The sequence below is a fragment of the Leopardus geoffroyi genome, chromosome A2 (assembly GCF_018350155.1).
Source record: "Leopardus geoffroyi isolate Oge1 chromosome A2, O.geoffroyi_Oge1_pat1.0, whole genome shotgun sequence".
NCBI lineage: Eukaryota > Metazoa > Chordata > Mammalia > Carnivora > Felidae > Leopardus > Leopardus geoffroyi.
The window spans coordinates 126,762,290-126,786,497 of record NC_059331.1 but is presented as its reverse complement, the minus strand read 5'-3'; the positions used below and the strand labels follow the sequence as shown (position 1 = coordinate 126,786,497).

General features: G+C 47.7%; 1 protein-coding gene across 2 annotated transcripts in view; it reads right to left on the bottom strand.

Annotated features, from left to right (window-relative positions):
- EEPD1 (endonuclease/exonuclease/phosphatase family domain containing 1) overlaps positions 1–24,208 on the bottom strand; it is a 206,654-nt gene that overhangs the window by 169,078 nt on the left and 13,368 nt on the right. The window contains exons 1-2 of one of the 2 annotated variants that reach the window (XM_045495312.1): positions 7,512–7,638; positions 6,827–6,971 (exon numbers count right to left, since the gene is read on the bottom strand). The gene's annotated coding sequence lies outside the window, so the exon portion shown is untranslated. Of the gene's footprint in view, positions 1–6,826; positions 6,972–7,511; positions 7,639–24,208 lie in introns of those variants that run through there. The other variant, XM_045495311.1, reaches the window with a different exon arrangement.

Here is a 24,208-nt window from a genome sequence, read left to right as displayed (position 1 = left end):
GTCTTTGCAGGGGTAATTAAGTCAAGGATCTTGAAATAAGATGTTTCTGGACTTAGAGCGAGCCCTAAAGCCAATGACTGGTATCCTTATAAGAGAAAAGGAAGGGAGAACTAACTCACAGAGACACGGGGAGCAGGCCACATGAAGATGAAGTCAGAGATGGCAGTGACATGGCTACAAGCCAAGGGATGCCAAGCATCGCCAGCAGCTACCAGAAGGTGAAGAAAGGCATGACGTAGATCCTCCCTCAGAGCCTCCGAGAGAAATCAACCCTGCTCACCGGATTTCAGACCTGTAGCCTCCAGCACTGTGGGAGAATCAATTTCTGTTGGTCTAAGCCACGTGTGTTGCAGTAACTTGTTAGGGCTGCCCCAGGACACGGGTACAGGCTGATCTCTGTAGTGAGAGGTGTTTAAGCCATTTCTTATGTAATGTAACTGCATGTTCCTTCTAGACGCTGACCTGAACCTGTGCTAGCTCCACTGAGTCTCTCACTCACTCTATAAGGTGGGTGCCGTTACTATCGTGTTCATTTTCTGGAAAGAAACAGACATAAGTCATCAGGCCCCAGCTGAGCTGGTGCCTAGTGGGTCAAACTCTGATCCAAGCAGTGAAGCCCCATGCCCCACACCCCCAGACGGTGATGAGTCGGGGGTGGGTAACGCCTGCCCGGGGCACAGAGGGCATGGAGGAGGCTCAGCCCTGGTTCCAGGGTTGGCTCAGGCTCACAGTGGGCCTCAGAGCTGCACGGGACCACTGGTGGCACCCAAGGCTTACCTTCTGCTCCCTCCCCACTTAGTGGACCAGGGGGGAACAGTACTTTCCCTAAGGAACCCACCTCCACCTGACAGTCTGTGAGCACATCCAGCTGCTCGTTCCTTGTGTCCCGGAAGTGCCCAGGGAGTGGGGTTTCTTCCCTCTGGAGCAGCTGCAAAGACTCCAGACCAAGGCGCCTCTCCTGCCCTTCCCCCCAGGTTTATCCAGCAAGGATTTATATGAGCAGAAGACCCCACAAATGCAACCTACAAAGTCTTCTATCCCTTATAGTGATTCCTGAAGGCCCAAAGCTCTGAAAACCCAAACTTTGGCGTTGCCAATTTGGTAGCAAAAACCTGACCTAAATTCATACGCAACTCTTTACGATCTATATCTATCCCCCTTGGTGTGAATATTTCACTGGAGAAGTATTAGTAGGATGCCACCAGGTATTAGGTAAGACAGGACATATGCACTACGATTTCTTTATAAAATCGGGAAAGGCTGAATTTTCAACTTCTGGTTTTGAAACATATCTGGTCCGAGAACTTCAGGTTAGAGTTTGGGGTCTTCTTCCGTTTTCTCCAGGCCTGTCCTCTGCCTAAGAGGGGTGAGACATGTGAGGGACAGAGAACAAACCCAGTTTCTCACTTCCAATGGAGGGGGTGAGTTGTAGACATGTTTCATTCTTAGAAAAAGGTTTAATTTGAAGTTAAGCTTGCATTAAGGAAGAAAAGTAGAGTTTATCAAGTCGGGGAGACCTGGGTGCAAACTCAAGGTTAAAAGTTCCTGACTCTATTGCACCTATGCGATAATGTGCAAAACATCTGTAAAATGGGAACATTGCACCCACTATGCAGGGCTCTGTGGGTGGGAGTATTAAAGCAGCAGCGTGAAGGAAAAGCACAGTGACTCCATAAACACACCCCCTCCTTCATGAAACTCCTCCCCCAGGGTGCCTGTGTGGCTCAGTTGGTTGAGTGTTCAACTCTTGGGCTCTTGATTTTGGCTCACGGTTTGTGAGTTTGAGCCCCACATTGGGCTCTGCGCTGACAGTGCAGAGCCTGCTTGGGATTCTCTCTCTCTCTCTCTCTCTCTCTCTCTCTCTCTCTCTGCCCCTCCCCTCTTTCTCGCTCTCTCTCAAAATAAATAAACTTTAGAAATTCCTCCTCTAAAGCTGGCCAAAGTGTAAATTCTCAGAAAGAAATATTCTTTCCAATTCTTAGCTACAGGTATTTGACACTTGTAACCAAGAGATTAGTGTCATGGTGTCATAATCAGACTTTGCCAAGTGCCTTCCAATAAATTATCACAGGGCTTTAGGGGCTCTGCCAGCCTGGGGTGTATACCCCAGCACATCTGGGGACAGAGACCAAGGGCAGTGAAGGCCACCCCAAGGCTTGCACTTGACTAATGTGTTTCATTATTAAAGGAGGTATCTATTTTTTTTCAATATATGAAGTTTATTGTCAAATTGGTTTCCATACAACACCCAGTGCTCATCCCAAAAGGTGCCCTCTTCAATACCCATCACCCACCTTCCCCTCCCTCCCACCCCCCATCAACCCTCAGTTTGTTCTCAGTTTTTAAGAGTTTCTTATGCTTTGGCTCTCTCCCACTCTAAGGAGATATCTATTTTAAATATCCTTTCCACAGGTTTGAGCCCCCACGAGACTCTGGAGAAGGCAATTTCCAAAGGACATTGACACAAAGGAGTGTGACATCGAAAGACCCTGGAGATTTGCAGGGTGAACTTTCACAGGAGCTACTCCTCTGACACAGAAAGAGGGCCTAGGAAATGATGCTGGAGAGAACAAAAGATCTAGAATACCCATTTTCTTTTATTCAGCCAGTTTCTTCTTGTTTTATTTGAAGATATAGGGTCTTTTCCCAGATTTATATTATTGTCACTAAACCAATGGTCTCATCAAGCTAACCCATAAAAAATATTTGGGGTCTTTAATTGTCCAAGGGCTGGCAGGAAGCAAAGGTGAGGAACTTCCCCCCACTCCCCCCGCCTCCACTCCAGGCCCCTGCCCTGCCCGATGATACACTGCACTTCACATTTCATATAAGGCTGTGAACTTAACCTTGAGGACCTGTGCTCTGGGAGAGGGGAGATTCCATTTATATTTTATCCTGAGAGATATGTGCTGCCTACAAGTCTTAAAGTAACTTCAGGACCAGGACCACTATTTTTATTCCCCTGGTTTTCAAAGGGGGAGGTGAAGCTTCCTGATGCTTATTTATCTTCACAAGGGAATGCTGCAGCCAAGTTATACATCGGTCAGTTTTGGACAATGATGGAAGGAAAAAGAACACTCTTACAAGCCAACAGTGCTAGCTCTCCCCTTCTCATTCTGCCCCTCGTACCTGAGGGTAACAGGTGTTCACACTTAGGAGTCTCCTGTCCTGGAAGGGTGTGCTAGAATCTCCTGGCGGGCCAAGAGGATGACAGGGAGAGGGTTGTGTAGTTTGGGCAGAAATCTGCTTACAGTAGTGACTTTCAGATGACCTTCCCTTCCCCTGAGAATCACCAAGCACTGGGACAATTCATTCCTTAATTCCTTCACACTCTCATTCATCCAGCAACTTTTTGGCCCACAGCACAGACACAGCTCCTTTTACTACCATGGTTTTGCACAGGCTGCTTAAAAGGACTTTTATTTGGGGTGCCTGGGTGGCTCAGTCAGTTAAGTGTCTGACTTTGGCTCAGGCCGACTTCGGCTCAGGTCATGATCTCACAGTTTGTGAGCTTGAGCCCAGCATTGGGGTCTGTGCTGATAGTATGAAGCCTGCTTTGGATTCTCTGTCTCCCTCTCTCTCTCTGCCCTTCCCTCTCTCATGCTCGTTTTCTCTCTCTCTCTTTTTCTCTCTCTCTCAAAATAGATACATTTAAAAAAAGGGGGAGGGGCTGATGTTCATTCTTTAAAACCCAGAATCAAATGTCACCCTGTCAAATGTTTTCTGCTTCTTCCCTCTCACCTCCAAATGCCCTGAACAAAGCAGTTCTCTACTATGTTGATAATTCTAAATCTGAAATTGATTCATTTTTCCGCCTTTCTAGTCCTGCAGCCAGTGAACTCCTGGGGGGAAATGGATCACTCTGTCTTACTAGCCTCTGTATGCCCAGCCCCTCATCAGAGCCTAGCAGAAGGCGCTCAGTAGATATCACTCCGTGAGTGATTTAATGAAGCATTTTTCAGGGCAAACATTTTCTAAGTGTGATCAATTAAAATGCACGTGTCGGGGTGGGGAGCAAGGACTGACCGTTCACATGACAAACTCCGCTGAGCGAACTTGGTCCTGGGACTTCTTTAACCAGGTGCCAGGAGGATGTGCAGGGAGGTGCCATTGAGCAGGAGTAGCGGATACTGCAGTGCCCTGCCAGCAGCCCCTCAGCCCCTCCTACTGGTTCCGTGTGCCCACGTCACTCCTGAACTTTGCTCTCCCATCCCTGTGACCCTTTTCAGAGAACTGCCCTTGGGTTCCTGGAGCTGGCTGGGCAGCCGGGGCAGGGCACTGGGAGAGTCCGGGGACTCCCTCCAGGGTGACTGCCAGCACCTGACTGTTGTGGGTGGTTGTGAATGCTCAGCTCCCTCGCCTGAAGGGAAAATTCCAAGATTCAACTCGGTTCTAGAGCTTTCTGCAGGATCAGGATCAAGTTGGGGCTGGGAATTTGCCTGAAACTGACCTCTTACCGGCTTCCTCTCTCTTCTCCATCCTGTCCTTTCCTCCTCCCCACCTCCCTCACCAGCACTCCCTTAACAAATAAAGAGCTGCGGCTGGGGTGGGGCCTTTCTTCTGTGCCTCAGCTTTGAGGTTTGTAAAATGGAGACTAAACTGTATCTATTTTTATTGTGAGGATTCAATGAAGTGATCCTTGTAAAACCCAACACAGAGCATGACACTTAGCAAGCATTTTAGCAACAGAACTCTCACATTGTAGCTAGCACCCTGGCACCCCCATCCCCCCCCCCCACACACACACACACAAAAGGTTGCATTTTCCACTTCCCACCCTAGTAGGTTGATGTAGCTGAGTAAGTCCAGGACTGTTGGATTTGAGCAGAAGTGCTGAATGCCGCGTGCAGGTAATGTCCCTTGAAGGTAAGGGGGAATACTCCACTCGGGCTGGCTGGCTGGAATGTGGGGGTGACAGTGGGAATTGGCACAGCCAGCCTTGACAGTGAGGTAGCAGCAGCTCGCAGAACAAAGGCGCCCAGGACCTGGACACCCCTGAGCCACCCTACGGCCTGAAACCCCCTACTCAGACAGTTACACAAGAGAGAAACTTCTGGTTTACGACATTGTATTCACATAGGGGCCTCTTTATAACAGGGGCCAAACCTGTGCCTTTACTTCTACAGTCTCCCGGTGGAATGATTACTTGAGGAGAAAACTCTGAAATGTCTCCTAAAATAGCCCACTCCGGCACTGGAAAGAGGAGACTGTTGCTTACCTGCACCATTTCTCTCCCTTCCCTCACTTTGTCTCTCTTTTTGCACGAAGATGGGATAAGAATAGGAAGGTATGTTATAAGAGAGAAAATTAAGGAATGACAGCTCTAAAGAGGAGGTAACTTTAAGTTTGCACTTGAGCTGGTAGAAATAAAGGGAAAGTAGACAGGGGTGGGTAGACCCTGCCCAGAAAACAATTGTACACACGTGCTAATTCTAGAACGCTTCTCTGCTGCCCTTTCCCTCACTTCCAAAGCTCATCAACCGAAGCGGAATGAACCTGTCACGTTCCTCCCACAGAGCCCATCTCTGATGCAATGGCAGTTGGAGACCCTGTTGCCGATGCTGCAACACTTTGTAATTTTGTATAAAAGTCATGAAGTGATTGCTGCAATTTTTCCAAAAGCAAAAATACTCAGAAGGGATTCGTTTATTTAATTAGCGAATTGACACCACTACTCAGTTCACGGTGTTTACTTGGTCCCTGCTACTGCCCAGGGGCAAGCTGGTGTCCTGAGGCATAGAATATGGACATTCTTTTTATTTAGAAGGGCCTGAGGCACAGGCAAGGAGGCATTAAGGAGGAAAGATGGCTTTCTGGCTTGGTCCACCCTCTAGGGCCAAGCTGTTCAACTTTAGCACTGCTGACATTTTTGATTGGGTAATTCTTTGCCGTAGGGGGCTGTCCTGTGCACTGCAGGATGTTTAGCGGTCTCCCTGGCTTCTACCCAGTAGACACCACTAACACTACCACCTTCCCAGATGTGAAAACAGAAAATGTCTCCAGACATCACCAAATGTCCACTGGGATGTAGGTGCAAATTCACCCCTTGTTCCCGACCACTGATCTAGGGTCTGGCTGGGGAGAAAGGCAGTAGAAGCAGCCCCTGAAGTTGTGTTTTTAGTTTGGTTTTTGTTTTCCCTATAAACATCTCCAAACAGTTAGGACTGGGGAACAAACAATTATGGGCCCAACTGATAGAGTGAAGCCCAAAGGGTAGCAACCATTCTCTGATCTTTAACAGAAGTCCAAAACATAGACTATCCCCCAGAGACCACTTGGAGGCCTGCAAGCAAGGGCAGTGAACATGCCTGAAAGGAAAAGAGCAGTGGAAGAAGAAAAAAGCAGATGCCCGATAGTACCTGATTTCAGTCAATAATGGCTGTCTCATTCCTTTTCTGCCAGTGACTGATCTATGGATGCCATATGATCCTGGGAAAGATATTCTTCCCTGACAATAGGTAGCTGGGGACAAAGACCCCTTTCTGCTCTTCTCTCCCCATCCCATCCAATGCAAGGATGGAATTGTGGAGCTGCAGCAGCCATTTTGCAACCAAGAGACAACAACCAGAGGTCAGAATCTATTGAAAACCTATAGAAAGAGTCCATGTGGTGATATGGCCGAGCCAATGAACCAACTTTAGGACCATCTACCTTTAAGCTTCTTGTCAAGTAAACAGTATATGTCCTATGACTTAAGCTAGGGTTAGCTGGGTTTTCTGTCATTTACAACCAAAGACATTACTAATCAACGGAAATGTTTTCAACTAAAATTAATAGGATACCCAACTAAAAATAATAATAATAAAGGCAGAAGGTATTTTCTCACCTAACAGGAGGTCCTGAGGTAGGTAGTTGGTCTGGTGGCTGTGCAATGTCAGAGTCCTGAGTTGACTTCTATGTGACTCTCCTGGCCTTTCTGTCATGGTCACAATATTCCTGACACAGCTCCAAATGTCATGTCCACATTCAAACTGTGTTTAAGACAAGAAAGAAAGAGGCTTATCCCTCTCTTTTTATCAGGAGAAAAAAAAATTCCCCTCAAGCTCCTAGTAAACTATCCCATGGTCTAATTGACCCAAACCGGACCACATACAAAGATGATCTGGGAGAGTGAGCATTTGGCATTTTAAATCTCTGTCATAGGAGGTGGGTTCTTCCAGAAAGGTCTCTTCCAGAGAAGGATTGTTGGGTCAGCAGACAACAGCTCTGCCACAAAATAATTGCTCATGTTATACACCCTATGATCAGAATGTATTTCCCTATTGAGGCTTCTTGTCCCATTGCATCCCTAACTGTCCTCAAAGTGGGTTGACCCAACTTCCACATAACACCAGAAGAGAGAACTAGAGCCAATCAGTTCAGTTCTGATGGTCTTTCTCCCTGACACGTGGTATTGCATTGAAGACCGTTGCCCTGACAACAGCACTGCCCAGCCCTGCTGAGAAGCCCCATTGCCGTCTGGGAAGCCTGTCCAGGATGCACTGGTTCTCTTAGGGAGGACAATCACATACCTTAAGCACTAAGCCAACCAAAGGTGCTCCAGTTGCTGCTCCCTCGGTCGGCTCCACGTGCTTGTCCCCCTCTCAGGCCCGGAGTTGGTTCCAGGTTAGCTGGCACACAGGGCCGCATGTCCCCTTCCTCTAAATGAACTCTCCTGGGGCACCTGGGTGGTTCAGTTGGTGAAGCATCTGACTCTTGATTTTGGCTCACGTCATGATCTCAGTGTCATGAGATCGAGCCCTGCATCGGGCTCCTCGCTGACCATAGAACATGCTTAAGATTCTCTCTCTCTGCCTCTGCCCCTGCCCCTCCTCTGCTCATGTGCCCTGAAGGAAAGAATAAAACATGCTCAACCTCTAGCAGGGCCTCCCCTCTGATACAATCCACTGATACATAAACAAATATGGCTCCAGAATGTAATCCTGGCCAGAGGTACCCTCTCTACAAAGGCACCTGCTACATCAGATCACAGCCCCCTGTAGATTTCCTGTAGGTCTGGCCTGTATCCTCCTGTATAGTTCTCTTTCCTGCCCTGCCCTGGAGTCCAGAACATACTTCTGATCCATTCAAGACTGGCCCTTCTGAAAACTGAGGCCTTGAGTGTGCTCTCACTCCCCTGCTGGGACATCTGGAAGCTTGTGTTTGTTTTCAGAAACTGCTGCCTGATAGCTTTTTCATTGACAATGGGGACCAGTTTGACATTATACATAATCCTGGATTACTGACTTGGTTAATATTTCATGATGTCTATTAGTCTTTACATTTATAGAAACATGGGCCATAAAAAATTAAAGCTTTAATTGCTTTGCTTTGGGTTTCCTTTTTTTTTTTTTTTTAAGTTTATTTACTTATTTTGAGAGAGAAAGAGAGAGAGAGAAAGCAAGAGTGGGAGACGGGCAGAGAGACAGGGAGAGAGAATCCTGAGCAGGCCCTATGCTGTCAGTGCAGAGCCCAACACGGGGCTGGATCTCACGAACTGTGAGATCATGACCTGAGCTGAAACCAAGAGTCAGACGCTCAACTGACTGAGCCACCCAGGCGCCCTCCCTTTTTTTTTTTCTTTTTAATTTTTTATGGTTGAGAATTTTTCTCTTGGCTGAGCTGTCTTCCAAATTTGGGACCCGAGTTACTCAAAAAAATCGGGGAGTTTGGAGATACAGTCTGAGGACAGGCAGCGGTGACGCTCTGGAGTAAAGGGATGATTCAACATACTGTTTTTCTCTTGCCACAAGGACAATTGCACACCAGGAAACCAAGGTTGAATCTGTCATTGTGGAATTTCAGTCCTGAGGACAGCCCAACACTAGAGACCGTGAAAAAGGACCCTCGGATAGCCTGGCCCTGAGCACTGGCTCCTGGGGCCAGGACCCTTTGGGTCCTTCTGCATTGATCAGGCATTTCAGATGTCTTAAGGCCACAGGCCTCAAACGTACAAGATATGGAGCAGCCTAATAGGTTAGTGCAGCCCCTGGGAGCCACCTGGGGGACTCACCTTTGCAGCTGGGCTTCCTGGGCCAACAGATTCAGGGCTTGCTCAGTGCCGCTGTTGTCTTGAGAAATAAATATTTGATCTTTGATGTTTTGTACCTCTATCATGTATGTAACTGCGCCTCTTTATTTGGGGGGCTGGGGTGTGCCTGTATTTGACTTGGCCATTTCAAACAAATTAACTTCATTCTCTTAGCTTGGTCTCCCTGGGGGTGAACTGTCATATGAGATTGGCAATTGTGAGGATTTGCAAAGTGGAGGCTTCGGTTTCGTTTTCTGAAACCATGGACCTGGAAGGTGGGGTTGGGGGGCGGGAGGCTGCTGTTCAGGGAAGAAGAGGTACATTCTGCCCTGGTAGAAAGGCCCGGAAATCGGCCTCAAAGGCTAAGTGACCGGAAGCATAGATGTGTGAGGCAGAAGGCACGTGTTTGTGTACGTGGCAGAGAGATGTGTGACCTTCTATCCTAATAGAACAACTTTCCCAAGGAAATCACCCAATCTCTAAAGTAATTGCTAATTAGACAAAAGCGCAGTATTCTCCAAAGCCTACTTGAATTACAGCTGTGACATAATAGATTCTTAGGGGAAAACAATTGTTTTATGTCCCTTCAATTTAAACTATGGAAATTACTTCATTGAAAAGAGAACATTTCTTCTTAATGTCTAAATTAAGCAAAGCTTTACCAAACCAAATTTACAGCGAGATAATACTTTTAACCGTGTAACATATAAGACTCATCATGGGTTGTCACAGATTTAGGACACCAGCCATCCAGTGCTGTGAAAGTTTCTGCGAGGACAGTACAGCATATGGAGCCTAAGCAAACCAGACATTTCGTCTCAAGGATTAATGTCTTTTTAAGCCCCATCAGATTTGCACGACATGCTCAAATTTAACTGCTTTTCTATGTTAGCGTTTAGTATTCCATAAAACTCAAAAACCCCGGCTACACCTAATACAGGCAGCTTATGTCAGTATGCCACCCTAAAAAAATACCATTATTTACTTTCATGATGTCTGGGACATCCTTTCATGTGAAAAAGAAGTGGAAACACAGCTTTAGAACATCAGCATCTCACTTCTCGGTCAGTTCGATTTCTCTCATCCGCTGAACTCCTGGAGGTATGCAAAGCAAGTCGATCCTTTAAATGGGCTCTACGCAGGAATTTGCTGGAGTCGTGGGGAGCCAAACACGGCAACGTTACTTATTGTGAAAATGAGGGAGACAAGCAGAAGAAAACACATTTTGGATTATTGAAGAGCTGAATTTTGCTCCCACCAGGCAGCATGCTAGCGCACCGGATTTTGTTATTGTGACACAGATGGGTCTCTGAAACATTTTTTAATAGAACATTTATAGAACAGGAGACCAGAGACAGTCTCTGCCACGGAACAGGGAGTTAGGCAAACGGTTGGCCTTGCACAATCGCTGGGGCCTAGCTATGGCCTCCCAGGAACATTATCAAGAGAAGTGAGGGAACACAGACGTGGCACTTGCAAAACCAGATCAAGATAGCTGTCCCCTTACGTGCACTGAGTACTGTGGTGAGCACACCTGTGGAAGGCTGGGGGCGTGGGCCTGTCAGCGAGGATGACTGACGAAGAGGGCTGGCCATGCGCTGGGGACTCAGGCCATGGGTGCAAAGGGACAAACACACTGCTTTAGAAGGAGATGCAAAGCCTTCAAATCCAAGATGATATAGTAAACAACCGCCACCACCAAGCTGGCCACAGCTGCAAGTTTCAACAGATCCACAAACCAAAGGACATCGGTATGTTCAACTTACTTCCTCTTTCTACTTTCCTCTTAATGCTCACGGGACGCAGGCCCTGGTCGACAAGGGTACAAACAGACCCTCTTCTATCTCTTCTGGTGGATCTTCAGCCCTGATGGGATTCCCAAGACAAACCTCCAGTGCTCAAAATGAGAGCCAGCCGGGGCACCCGGGTGGCTCAGTCGGTTAAGCATCCGGCTTTGGCTCGAGTCATGATCTCACAGTTCGTGAGTTCAACCACCACATTGAACAGAGCGCTCTCTGTTGTCAGCACAGAGCCCGCTTCCGATCCCCTGTCTCCCTCTCTGTCTGTCCCTACCCCGCTCACGTGCTCGCTCTCTTTCAAAACTAAATACACATTAAAAAAAAAAAAAAATGAGAGCGAGCCATTTAGAAGAGTAACTCCATCTTCACTGTTATCTGGAAATACTCGTCGAGGGTTAAGTGAACAACACACAAATACACGCTCGCACCCAGAAAAGACAAGACTGAGCTAGGTCAACTAGTTATTCTACAAGTGCTTATCAGCAGAAGGCCAAAAACAACGGCAAAGAAAATGATTTTACTCCTGGAGCTGGCGAAGTGAAGTCTCCCTACTGTTTGAGTTTCCAATGTGTGGACTCACAGAAGTGGTCATGTTTCCATACTCTTACTGAACCTTACGTGAGTCTTCCCCCACGGTTCTTTTCTTCAGTATCGGTGTTTGTACTGCCGAGCGATTCACTTAGAAGATCATGAAATTTCACAGGAACAGGCAGAAGTTCACTCAGAGACACATTCACAGCGTGTCTGTAGCACAAACAGCAAGAGAACGTCGGCATCCGCCGAAAAAGGGAAACAAAAACCAGGCCACTTACTTTCCATGAATCCTTTTGGACTCTATGTCTCCATGGCTTCCGAAAAGTCAGGCCCAAAAGGCCAAAATCATTTCTGCAAAGGGGCTGAGGATGGTTTGTTGCGCTGAGGGAAGACACAGGAAGCCTGTGCTGAGGAACCCACCCACGTCACACCAGCAAGCAGGGGACCTCGCTCCCGGGGCCCTTTGGCTGTGCCGAGGAGGACCGCCCTTTGCAGCCATGCTCAGCGGACTCGAGGCTACAGCAGGATGAAGAACCCCTTAAAAATGTTAACTCTTCTGTGGTCGAAGAATCTGGGCTCAGGTCAGCTGGTATGGCCAAGGTCATGACTGCACAAGCCTGTTCCCCCAGCTGAGCACATGGCCACCTCCGCTCCTGTCCACTTCCACATCTGGAGCCTGGGGCTGCCCTACAAAGGACCACAGACCGTGTACTGGGAGTGGAGATAGAGGAGGAGGAGAAGGGGAAAAAGAAGAGGAGGGAGAGAATGAAGATGAAGGGAAAAGAGGGGGGTGAAGGGAGAGAAAACCAGACATTATGTGCCTCCCGATGCAAGAATACACTGCCACCTAATGTCTTGCCAAAAGGATTAGAAACAAGCCTAATGAAACCTCTGATTTCAGCTGCCAAATCCCAGGAAATACACAGCACAGAGGAACACGTTGAAATGTACCATGAATAGGCAGCCAGCAAGATCCAGACTGTGAGAAACTCTGCAGGTTAAATGTTCCTCTGCTTTAGACGGAGGAGGGAAACCTGTAGATCCAATGGCACTGAAAGACAACAAATGCGTTGAAATGGCAAGACGGAACTCGAGAGACCAGGAACGCACCGCCAGGCGATGGGATTGTAAAGAAATGTCAGGAGGTGGTAACTCTACGAGTCAGGAGAGTGTTCACTTTTAGGAAAAGGGAAGGAGTGGGGAGAGGCCGGAGAGGGGCTTCTGGGGTGACTGGCAAAGCAGTGACATGAGTAGTGATTAAGGGATGGTCCCCTCACAGCTCCTAAGCTACACACCGGCTTTATGTGGTTTTCGGTGTCTTTTCAAGGGGGAGGAAGGAGAGAGAGAAGATTGTCTAGCATTTTCTCCCCTCGCAATGTGCATTCCCAGCAGCGATGAACTAGGGCATCCGGGGCCCCGAATCTGGAGCCGGCTGACAACATTTCAGTGTTTCTAGCACACTGTGAACATGGACGCATTGTACTGCGTTCCTGTATGCTAAAAAGTGGTGATTCCGAGTGTGGTGAGTTGAGAGGACATGGCACCGAGATCTCCACAACACATTTTATGGACAGACGGCGTTGGCTGCTAGCTGTGGGAGGAAGGGAAGTTCTGAGAAGTAACACTTTCGCTCAGTCCTCTTTTTCTTCCTCATGCCAGGTTCTCAGGTTTGCTAACTGAATAAACCACACAATGCCATAGCTAGGACCTCGGAATTCACCCAGCTCAGTGTTCCTTATAATGCCTACCCCTCCCCCACGCCCCCGCCACCGACCAACAAGCGTCAGCATCTCTGGGGCTCCTTCAGGATGCGGACCTGGCCCCAGGCGAGATCTGCGTGAAGTAGGGCTAGACTCGGCCTTACGCAGCCCCCCCAAGTGATTCCCACACTCCCTGAGGTTTGACACCCATGGGTGTGATCCAGCATCTCTCATCAGGTGAGGAAAGAGCATCTCAGAGAGGAAGAGGGCTCCCCAAACCGTTGTTCAGGAAATTAGCACAAAACCAGGACCGGAACTGTGTTTCCCTATTCCTGCCGCCCGCTCCTCCCAGGCCTTCACTCATTCCCCGCCTCCTTCAGCCATATAAGGCCCGGGAGGTACAATTTCAGGTGGAACAGACTTAGTCCCACCTTTATGGCGCCTACTGACAGACGAGACCAACAACAATTTTTTAAATTCCCACGATGTAGAATTACAGATTGGGATGTGTTCTGAGAGAGAAGAGAAGAGACCTGTCACATTATTCAGGTGCACAGGGTTCACTTCCATGAGCAGGTCACATCCAAGCAGAGTCATGAGGCCGGGAGGGGCAGCTCTGAGGTCAGAGGGGATTCGGCTCGGTGGAGAGACTCAGAGAGTAGCTGGCGGACACTGAGGGCCCAAGGCCAGGGGAACATGGAGGTGGCGTCCCTGGGCGCTCCTGAAATCAACGTGTCCCCAACTGTATCTCAGCTCGGCCTGTGCATACAAATCATCTTAGGAACTTAAAAAGATATTTCTGCCCCTACCCAACCCCGTGATTTAACAGGACCAGGGTAGATCCCAGGAATTTATACTTTAAAGCTCCTCCGTTTATCCTAGTGTGCAATGAGGTTTGGGAACTTCTGGCCTAGGAGATTTGAGGAAAATGGAAATGATTGAGGCTAAGTGACAAGCTGACTTTGATTGCCCGCTCAGACCCTCATCATGCTCATTTGTCAGTGGGGACAGAAATACCTGCTTCACGGGGTTGGAGCAGGGTTACACCAGATAAACTCTGCAAAGAACCAGCTGGGGCCTTGGTACCTTGGTATAGGCTCAATACATAGTGACTGTAATTCAGTCCAGGCCTCTGGTTTCCAGAAGGGCTATTTTTAGAAGGAAGGATTATTTTTATCACTCTGCAAAGTATCCAGTGGTTTTCGGGACAGTCTGGTTTGCACCCTTCCCAGAACAATCCGTATCCCTTCCACCCTCCACTCTTGCACCCCCCACCCAAGCTGAGAGCAAGAGATTTAGGGTCACGGCCGGTTTAACTCTCCACCCCACCCCCGCCCCCAGCCATGCTCTATTCCCAGCTAGCCATATGGGTGAATAATCTTTTCCCTAAAAATAGACAACGGCACAGTCTCCATCCAGATTGGATTTCACCTCTTGTTTTTAAGGCTGTCAATCTGGCAACCAGTACTGAGGCTAAATTATCTTCTTGAAAATCTTAAATGATGAGAAGAAAGCCTCAGGGGTATGAATTCTTGGCATTGGAATGGTTATATGGCAAAATCTCCAGATCTGAAAAATTGAGCAAGAGATTTGAACCACAACTATTTATTCTTGCAAAATCAGCACAGACTCCTGGACTGTTTCAGCGGGAAGGCAACACCAAGACCATGTGGTACAATGAACGATTGGAGGGGGACCCGGGGGGACCCCGAATTTGCTTCTAGATATTGTCAGAATTACTTTCAGGTCTAACGTCTGGTGCCTTCATCCTTACAGGAGAGAACAAAACAGAGTACAAATTACAAGGCAGGCAGGGAGGATGTGAGTGATGGGGAGAGGGAGTGAGAAGCCAAAAGGGAAAATGGGAATGTCTGGGGTTGAGGTTTGCCCATCATCTTTCTCTCTGGATCACTGCCCCAGGTTCTCCTGTACTATTTAGGCTTCTCTGTGGATGACCCAAACTCTTCTGTGTGCTGGGAGCCTCCTTCCAGCGTCACCCTCCATAGATCCCTTCCTTTATTCTCTCAAACACAGCTGACACAACACAGTGTGTTTACTGTCTTTACTGAGTGGCCAAGTGACAGAAGATTATGATGCAGAACAGAAAGCTATAAAAACTGGACCGGTAGATTCCACCCAGTGACCCTAGAGATTATGGGCCATGAACATGTGTAAGGATTCGGGCCCCTCCATCAACATTTATGTTCATGTTCTTATAGTTGTTTTTCACAGCTTTTTAATTTGTGTTTTGAGAGACAGAGGGAGCAAGAGCTGGGGCTGGGGGGAGAGAGAGAGAGAGAGAGAGAGAGAGAGAGAGAGAGAGAGAGAGAGAAAATGAGAATCCAAGCAAACTCCATTCCCGATGCAGGGCTCGATCTCATGAAGGTGAGATCGTGACCTGAGCCAAAATCAAGAGTCAAGACACTCAACTGACTGAGCCACCCCGGCACCCCTATATTTCCTGGTTTTTGCATTCATTTCTTCATTACCAATCAACAGTCATTTCTGACTGTCTCCCTAGCCCACAACCACCCACCTCCTCTACCCTGCCCCTTGTCCCCCCTCATTCAGGAGCTCGTCTCCACTCAGCCCACCCTTCTTTCATGCTCCTTCTTGTGACTAGCTTCTTCCAAGCCCAGTGACTCAAGAAACAGGATAGCCCTTCCTCTCTGCATTACAGGGCGTGATTTTAAGATGGGCAGGTGGACAAATGGGCCTGAAGCAGGGGTGTGATGGAAAGGGCCTCATTAACGACTGGGGTTGTATCTATCATGGGCACAGAGGGCGGGGGTACAGAGGTGGCTTCGGTGTTCAGCCAGCACAAGGAAAAATGAAAACGTGTGAGTATGAGAATAATACAACCCAAGCAATGTTTTAGGAAGATTTCAATGCGATTAGATATGAACAATTTTGGAAAGTTATACAGGTATCCTCTTGTGCAAGAAACACTTTTTATTTAAATAAAGCTTTAAGTAATTTATCAATAAATTCATACCTCATCAGTTTGTTTTATGAATAGTAGGTAAGTGTCAGCTTATTTAATTATGAGTTATTCATGGTTTGAGATTCTTCAAACTTCCCCCAAATATATCGTTCCTTAAGGACACCCTATGTGCCAAACATTTGCCAAATGCTTCTCACGTGTTCTCATTTTCAGTTAAGAAAATTAATACAGGCACAAGATGGGCAAGTAACTTGCCAAAGTCCACACAGCTAGAAAGTGGGCAGGCTGGGATTCTGAATTCTTATTGACGGACATCAGTAACTGGGACTAGGTTGTGGTTACCTGGAAAGGCAATTCTGGGGTGAGCCTGGAGTTGGTGCCGTGGGGAAGACACGGCCAATGAAAGGTTAGTAGGGTCTCTGATGCCTTCCGAAGAAAGTTGGCATGCATACCCCACAGAATAATCCCTACAGCCCCAGTTCAAACACAAAGAGCGTGTGCAGTATGGCTCTGGGGTGAACTGGAAGTTTTCTTTAAATGTATCCGAAAGAAAAAGAACCGGCTCAAAGCAGATGGGGCTCTGACCAGTCAAGAGCCCAAGGAGAATACAAAGTCCTGCTTGGTACTAGTGTATGATAATCTTGTAGCCTCCAGCCTGGCCTGTCTAAACGTCCATCTGCAGCCCAGACTTTTTAGTGGGGCCTCACTTGGTTTTGTTTTTGGTTTTTTATGGTTTTTTTTTTTTTTTTTTTTTTTTTTGAGAGAGACAGAGCATGAATGGAGGAGGAGCAGAGAGAGAGACACAGAATCCGAAGCAGGCTCCAGGGTCTGAGCTGTCAGCACAGAGCCCAACACGGGGCTTGAACCCACGAACCACGAGATCGTGAACTGAGCTGAAGTTGAATGCTTAACCAACTGAGCCACCCAGGTGCCCCATCACTAGGCTTTCAGAGGTGCTCATGGGAGGGCAGATGTGGCTGGTGGAATAATTGCAACCCAGACCCTGGTGGCCCCTCCAGCTCAGGGTCTGCCCTGTCAGTTTTGCCCACATCAGTCCAGTGCAAAACTCAGCCCCTTTGCCAGTTTCTACCGTATACGAAATTAAAACTCATTTGCACCAAGAACAGTCTGAGGTCAGCCACTGTAGTGAATATAAAAACGTGGTGGGAAACTGTAACCCAGATGTCTGTCAATAGATGAATGGATATACACACATAATGGAATATTACTCAGCCATAAAAAAAGCATGAGATCTTGCCATTTGCAACAACATGGATGGAGCTAGAGGGTATAATGCTGGACAAAATGAGCCAGTCAAGGAAAGACAGATACCATATAATTTCACTCACATAGAGAATTTAAGAAATGAAACAAATGAACAAAATAAAAAGAGACAAACCCCCAAAACAGAGTCTTAACTATACAGAACTGATGGCTACCAGAGGGGAGGCAGGTGGGGGGGGGGGATGGGCAAAATAGGTGAAGGGGATTAAGAGTATACTTATCGGGGTGCCTGGCTGACTCAGGTAGCATGTGCAACTCTTGATCATGGGGTTGTGAGTTCGAAACCCACAGTGGGTATAGAGATTACTTAGAAATAAAATCTTAAAAAAAAAAAAAGAGTGCACTTATCGTGATGAGCACTGGGTAATGTAGAGAACTGTTGAGTCACTCTATTGTACACTTGAAACTTACAGAACACTCTGTGTTAACTCTACTGGAATTCAGAAAAAGGGTGGTGGAGCTGGACCCAAATGCACACACGTCTTCCCTCACTGTCCTCCCCTCTCCCTCTCAGGACCAACAGAAACCTCTTTTGTCCTTCACCTCAGTGCTTGACTATGTCCCTGGGGACTTAACTCTCCTTCTCAAGAGACAGATCTAGCGATTCCTTCCCAAACAATCTGGTATTCTCTCCAAGACGAAGCTGGGGAATAGAAGCTCTTTACCTTACAACGTAAATGTGGCTGGGAAATTTGACAAGGGAAAGCTTTTGCGCAGCCCAGAGATTTGACTGGTTTCATCTAAAAACTGGGGGAGAAAAAAGTTTATCCACAAAAAGGCTGAGAAATTCACATTTGGGCCGCTGTTAATTTCAAAGTGCTGACCAGGAGCTTGTAGCTGTGCCATGTTTCAGTGGACCACACTCTTCATCACATTGCATTTTGCTCAAGTTGCACTGCAGTCTGGGGTAAGGGCCTATTTTCTTATATATATATATATATGTATATACATGTGTGTATATATATATATATATACACACACATATATGTATATATGTACATATGTATATATATGTATAGATATACATATACATATGTACATATATATGTATATGTATGTGTATAAATATATAAAATATTCTTAAAAAATAAAATATTAAAACATGTTTAAAAAATAAATATTAAAATATATATACATATATATACATATACATATATATGCTCACTGAAAGTGAGTATAGGTATATATATATACATATACATATATGTATATATATGTATATATATTTTAATATTTATTTTTGAGACAGAGACAGTGTGGTTTGTGGAAGAGCAGAGAGAGACACAGAATCCAAGGCAGGCTCCAGGCTCTGAGCTATCAGCACAGAGCCCAACACGGCTCTTGAACCCATGAGCTGTGAGATCATGACCTGAGCTGAAGTAGAACACTTAACCAAATGAGCCACCCAGCCACCCCTAAAGGCCTAATTTCTTAACGTGAAATTCAGAAATGCCAGAATATTCTCTCACTTGAACACAGGGGTCATTTTCTCCCTGCTTCCTGTTTTGCCTTCATCTTTGACAGTCTAGATTCTGCTGAGGAATTAGCCCTTGTATCAAAAGTCCGTCCACACTGCTGTCTATTGTTCTCTTTTAAATCTAAAGTTTGAAAGTGCTACTTGCCAGTGGCAGGACTGAGGCCATACAGGAAGTGGCCTGAGTTCCCAGAGCTGGTGGGGGCACCGATAGTCAACCAGTCACTCAGGACCTCCTTACCACCCCCCTCTGGCCCACTCTGAGCTTTCCATGCTCACCCCTTCATTTTCCCCTTTCAAACAAATTAAAAGCAAGCAAAAATGGTAAACTCCTTTTTCAGATTTAAATTACTTTACTGAAAATAGCAGAATCTTCCTTCTCCATCTTCTACCAATGCTATGCTGCAGATGTGGCCACTGCTTCCCCTGGTGAGTGCCTTTACTTCCAATCCAAGATATTTATAAGATAAAGACCATGTCTTTATTTCAGTATCTGCTATACACAATACAAGTTTAATTCTGTTACCCCACGTGCTTTGCCCTTTCTGGACCTCAGTGCTCTGAACTGTAAAATGGGCACAATAATAATCACCTGTAGGCTTATGGCAAATTAGAAATGAGACTACATATGTAAAGCATAGCTTCCCAAAATAGTTGGCCTTTAATAATTCTGTTATGCCTTGCCTTTTCTTCCTTGGATTTAGAGGACTGAATATAGCCTCTTTTTGTCAGCTAAAGCCCGACACCCTAGTCTGGGTAACCTTTCTGCTACCTGGGACTTTGGGAGGCTTTAGGAAGGTCTACTGGAGCTTGGAAGCTTTTGCCTCCCTAAAGCCCAAGATCAAAAGTCAGGAGAAGGCAGGGCAGCCCTGTAAGTCTGAGCTTATGTGCAGTAAGAGAACCTCAGACCCACACATGTGACCAATCACTCATTCATTCAACGGCATTTGTGATCCCCTCCATGGTCAAAGGCATAGGGCTAGTTGCTACCAGACAGAGCTGTTTTTTAAAGGCATATTCAGGGCTCTACCAGCTCTCACTGATATAGCGCATCATCCCACCCCTCTCGGGCACGAGGCACACTCAGGTTCAAATCCCAGCCTCACCACTTGGCAGATGTGTTGTTTTAGACAAACTACCTCAACTTTCTGAGCTTCATATCCTCACCTTCAACTCCCCTCCCACCTTCTGCAACTCCACGTGGACCTTAAAAATCACGCTGCACCTTTTTCTACCGACTATTTTGCTGTGAATCTCCCAGTTCTGTTTTGTTTTTTTTTTTAGATATTTCCTGGAAAATCCTTCCTGCTTTTCAAATTCACCCGAAGCACAGAGAACAATGCATGGCATCCAGTGAGTGAGAGGTAGATGCCGTAAGAAGCAGGGGAGAGCGGAAGCATCAGGAACAGAGCGCCCAGTGGCCTCAGCAGGACCCAGGGGCGATTGCACTCGGGACAGTGCTGGATCCTCTCTTGGCGTGGAGCAGCTTTCAGTGAGCAGTCAGTCCACTGCTAGGTGGGCAGGTGACATCGGGAATCCCAGCACCGCTGGCCTGGCCCTTGCCGCTTAACAGGCAAACGTGGCTGTCAAACCCAGCTCCATTTCTTAATACTGTAGCATCCACTTAGTGACCTGGGAGGGGGAGGCCATCCAGATCCAGCTCTCAAGCCAGTGGCTTTCAGCATAAAGGAAACTTGTTCCTCAGCCCAAATCATTAAGGAACTGATAACAATCTGTTGCCAAGGTAGCTATTCTTCCAAGATGGTCAAACAGAGAAATTACTCAGATAGTCAATGGTGATGTAATTTTGAACCCGGTGGCCATCTGGCATCAGGTCAAGAAGCAGAGCCAAAAGCCCATGCGCATTTTTTTCTTTGCTTGCGATTTTCCTAAGAGCCCGGGCATGGGAAACTTGTCCACACCCCCTTGGCCCTTACAGCCAGAGGGAGCAGCAGTATTTGTCACTATGCCTGGGAAAGAGAAGAGGTCCTCTGTGGAACAACTCGAGAAGTCCCCCGTGCCAAAGTCCCCCTCTTCCAGCCCTTGTCAATGCTGCCTGCAGAGGGGAGCCCAGAGAACAGCCTGTCAGCTCTTTTCAGGGCTGAGAAAGTCAGGCTTTCTGTCGCCTTGGCTGGACTGAGGGACTTGGATCGCTGGTCGTCAGCCCAGGATTTACACAGAGAGGAGCAAAGAGGGATGGGAAGCATCAGACCTTTCACTGATTGGGAACCAGGGACTCAGAGCTGGAAGAAACCTTCCAACAGCCACCCTGTTCCCTCAGTTGATGAGAAATGGAGGCCCGTCAGAGTCACACAGCTCAGCGCCCAGGGCTCCTGCCTGCCCAGAGCCAGAAGGTCTGAGCAGATCGGGCACCAGCCTGGCTTCTCCAGGGGCTGGACCATCACTGCATCAGCTTCGCCCTGTTGCTGGCTCCTCGCGGCAACTGTGTTGCTCCCGACCGTCAGCCCCAGTAAAAGAGCAGATTCGTTTCCAAACTCCCCATCCACCCCCATCCAGCTGCCCACGCGGCCCGCTGCGACTCCGCCGCCAGCCAGCCCTTTCTGGCTCAAGCACCCACAGGGATTCAGGTTCCTGGAAGAGCGACTCCAAACGCTTCAGGACGTCATAGTGGAAAGAGAAAGAGAACAGCTAGAGCAGGGCTCAAAATCTGACTCTGCCACTTTCTCACACTTGATGCTGGTCAGGTTACTTACTTTTTCTGAGCTTTGATGATCTCGGTAGTAAAATGGAGACAATAATATGTTCCAAGGAAGATTGTAAGAATTAAACGCGAATCTATGGAGCACACACAGTCTCACTCACGTCTGGCACACGTTATGCCCAGGAACTGGCAGCTGCTTCTCTTTGGGATCTTCCACCTTATGGGGCAGGGTGGGGGGCGTCCCTTGATGGGTCCCTACATGAGCCTTCACTTTGGTCATTTACTGCCTTTCTTTGTGGTCCTGGCTGTCACTGATCCTTAATGCTTGCTGAACACCTGCTGCGTGTAGACCCTTGTTGGATGCGGAGGATGCAGCCACCACTCCGTCCCGCTTCCTGCCCCTTACGTGCTCATGGCCAAATGAGAAGGCAGAGAAAGAAGTCAAACACACAGCAGCAACTTTGCAGGCAGAATGGGTACAAATGTGGCCTGGAGAAGTCAGGAGGAGGGGTCATACACTTCATGATTTGAGTATTATCTAATCTCCTTTCCTGTTCTGGCAAGACTATGGTTCTCCTCCCCGTGAAGAAGACCCGGGGGCTGGAGTTAAGAGCAACAGTTGCTCTGACGGGCTCCATCGCCTGGACTCAAGTCCTGAAAGACACTGTCTGAGGGGAAGCCGGAATCAAGAACTAAGACGACTGTCAGTCCTGAGCCATGTTCCCAAGGAGGTGCCGAGAGCCTGAGGCAAGGATTCAGTGCATTTGATTTATTGAGGAGGTCTTCTCCAGACGAGGGAGTGAGGGAGGAAGGGCAAGGCAGGGATGTGGTCTCAGCTGGTGTCTAACTTCAACCTTCCCAGGGGGAGCTCTGGAGAAAGAATTGTCACTTGGAGTTGACTCCACAATAAGACGAGAAGGCCAGACTTTTATACTCTGTGTCCATCAGTCATGAGTTGGGTTTTGAAGAGGGGTTGGGTGCCCCTGAGTGGGGTGGTTCCTGCTGGGCTAAAGATAATTTGGGAGGAAGTGGGCAGCTCTGAACCTTCGGCACCCCACAACCACAGCTTCTGGAAGATAGATGCACTGGCCCACTGTGCTGTCCAGTTAGAGGTTTCAGCCCAAGGAGGCTGGACAAAGGCAGAACCTGGTAGGGACAGCCACATGGAAACTGAATATAGAAGGTTCTGGAATTGCAGAAAAAGAGGACTTGAAATGTTGGACAGTATGTGAGAGAGAGTGTGAGAGAGAATACTAACTCTAGCAGCTTTTACTGAGCTTTCGTTGAATACCAGCTCTTGTGCCGTATCTTGTAAATAGGACCTCATTTAATCTTCCCCCAGACCCTACAAAGTACCCATCTTGTATGTGAGGAAACAAAGGCTCAGAGAGGTTAAGTCTGTTGCCTAAGTTCACCAGAGCCAGAGCCGGGAATTGAACCTAGATTCTCGTTACTCTCAACTGGCATTCCTACACATCTTGCCGGGGCCTTGATCTTTCTTTAGCTGGTCCCAGGCTGTTTCCAGACGTGGTGTTTGCAGCCAGCGCCCTTGAGGGATGAGATCACAGCTTCCTCCCGGATACAGATGAGCCTGCTAGAAGGTGGTGGGTTCCCCAGGTCCACCGCCCCTTTCCTGGGGTGGGTGGGGGGACGTCTATCTAGACTCACATGCACAGCCCCTGCGGGCCTGGGGGCTCAGGAAACTGATCGGTTGCTCTGGATCCCGCTGTCGCCAGGAGTCACAAAGCCTCCGGTCCCTGACTCAGGAGGCTTCTGTCAGCACCCACGCAACTGTGGCAGGCTGCTTCATTACCTTACAGCTAGAGAAAATCTCAGCCCCTTCACAGCCCTTGGCATCTGGCATTAGTCACTCCCACTTCCAGCCACCACAGCCTCCTTAGTGAGCCCACAAACGCACAGAAAATTTTTTACCTCAGACTCGTACACCCAAAATATCCCCTGGTCTCTCCATCTGTCTCACTTCTTTCCACTGTCAAAGCCAAACGGCACCTCATTGCTATTTACTCGTATCACGTGTCCTAATGGGATTCCAGGCCTCCCGCCTCAGTTTGGAGGTTCCCCCCAGCGGAGTCCACAAAACCCTTTGCCATTTGCCCCTCGGGCTGTTATGGCCTCAGCTCGGAGATCTCTCAGTGCAGCAAAACCTAACTTCTTTCTCTTCCCAAAGCTCTTCCATGCTGTTCCTTCTTCTGCAAATTATCCTTCATTGTCTTTGTCTGACTCGGTCTTTAAGATTTAGTTCCAGAGATACTTCCTCCAGAAAGCCTCCCCTATAGTCTAGCTCGCTCAGCTGGGTCTTTGTCCCCCACGGTGTCCCTCCCCCCCGCCCCCCCATGTCACACAGAACAGCATCAGCTGGTACCACAAGCGCTGGCTGACTTGGCTGTGCTTCCAATATTGGGAGCTCCTTGGAGACAAGAATTGTATCTTGCTCATTCTGATATCAGTGCTTAGCAGGAGCGGTGCCCAGAAATATTTCTTTAAAAAAAAAAAAAAAATGAATGAATGCCCGCCTTCTGCATAAATAACCTCCCTGACCACTTCTGACCCAGATGATCTCATTCCTCCAACCTCTTAACTCCTCCGAGCTCCCCCGGGACTGCTGTTAGGACAGTGTATGTATGGGGATGAATCGGCATTTCTCACGTGCACCCCTTAGAGGGTCAAGACCGTATCTTCTCTTTGTTCAGACAGATCTTAGGTCATTGTGGAGTTTTTCTGGCTTTCAGTTTTATAGATATATCATTTTTAAATCCCTAAAAACCTAACCCAATGATAGC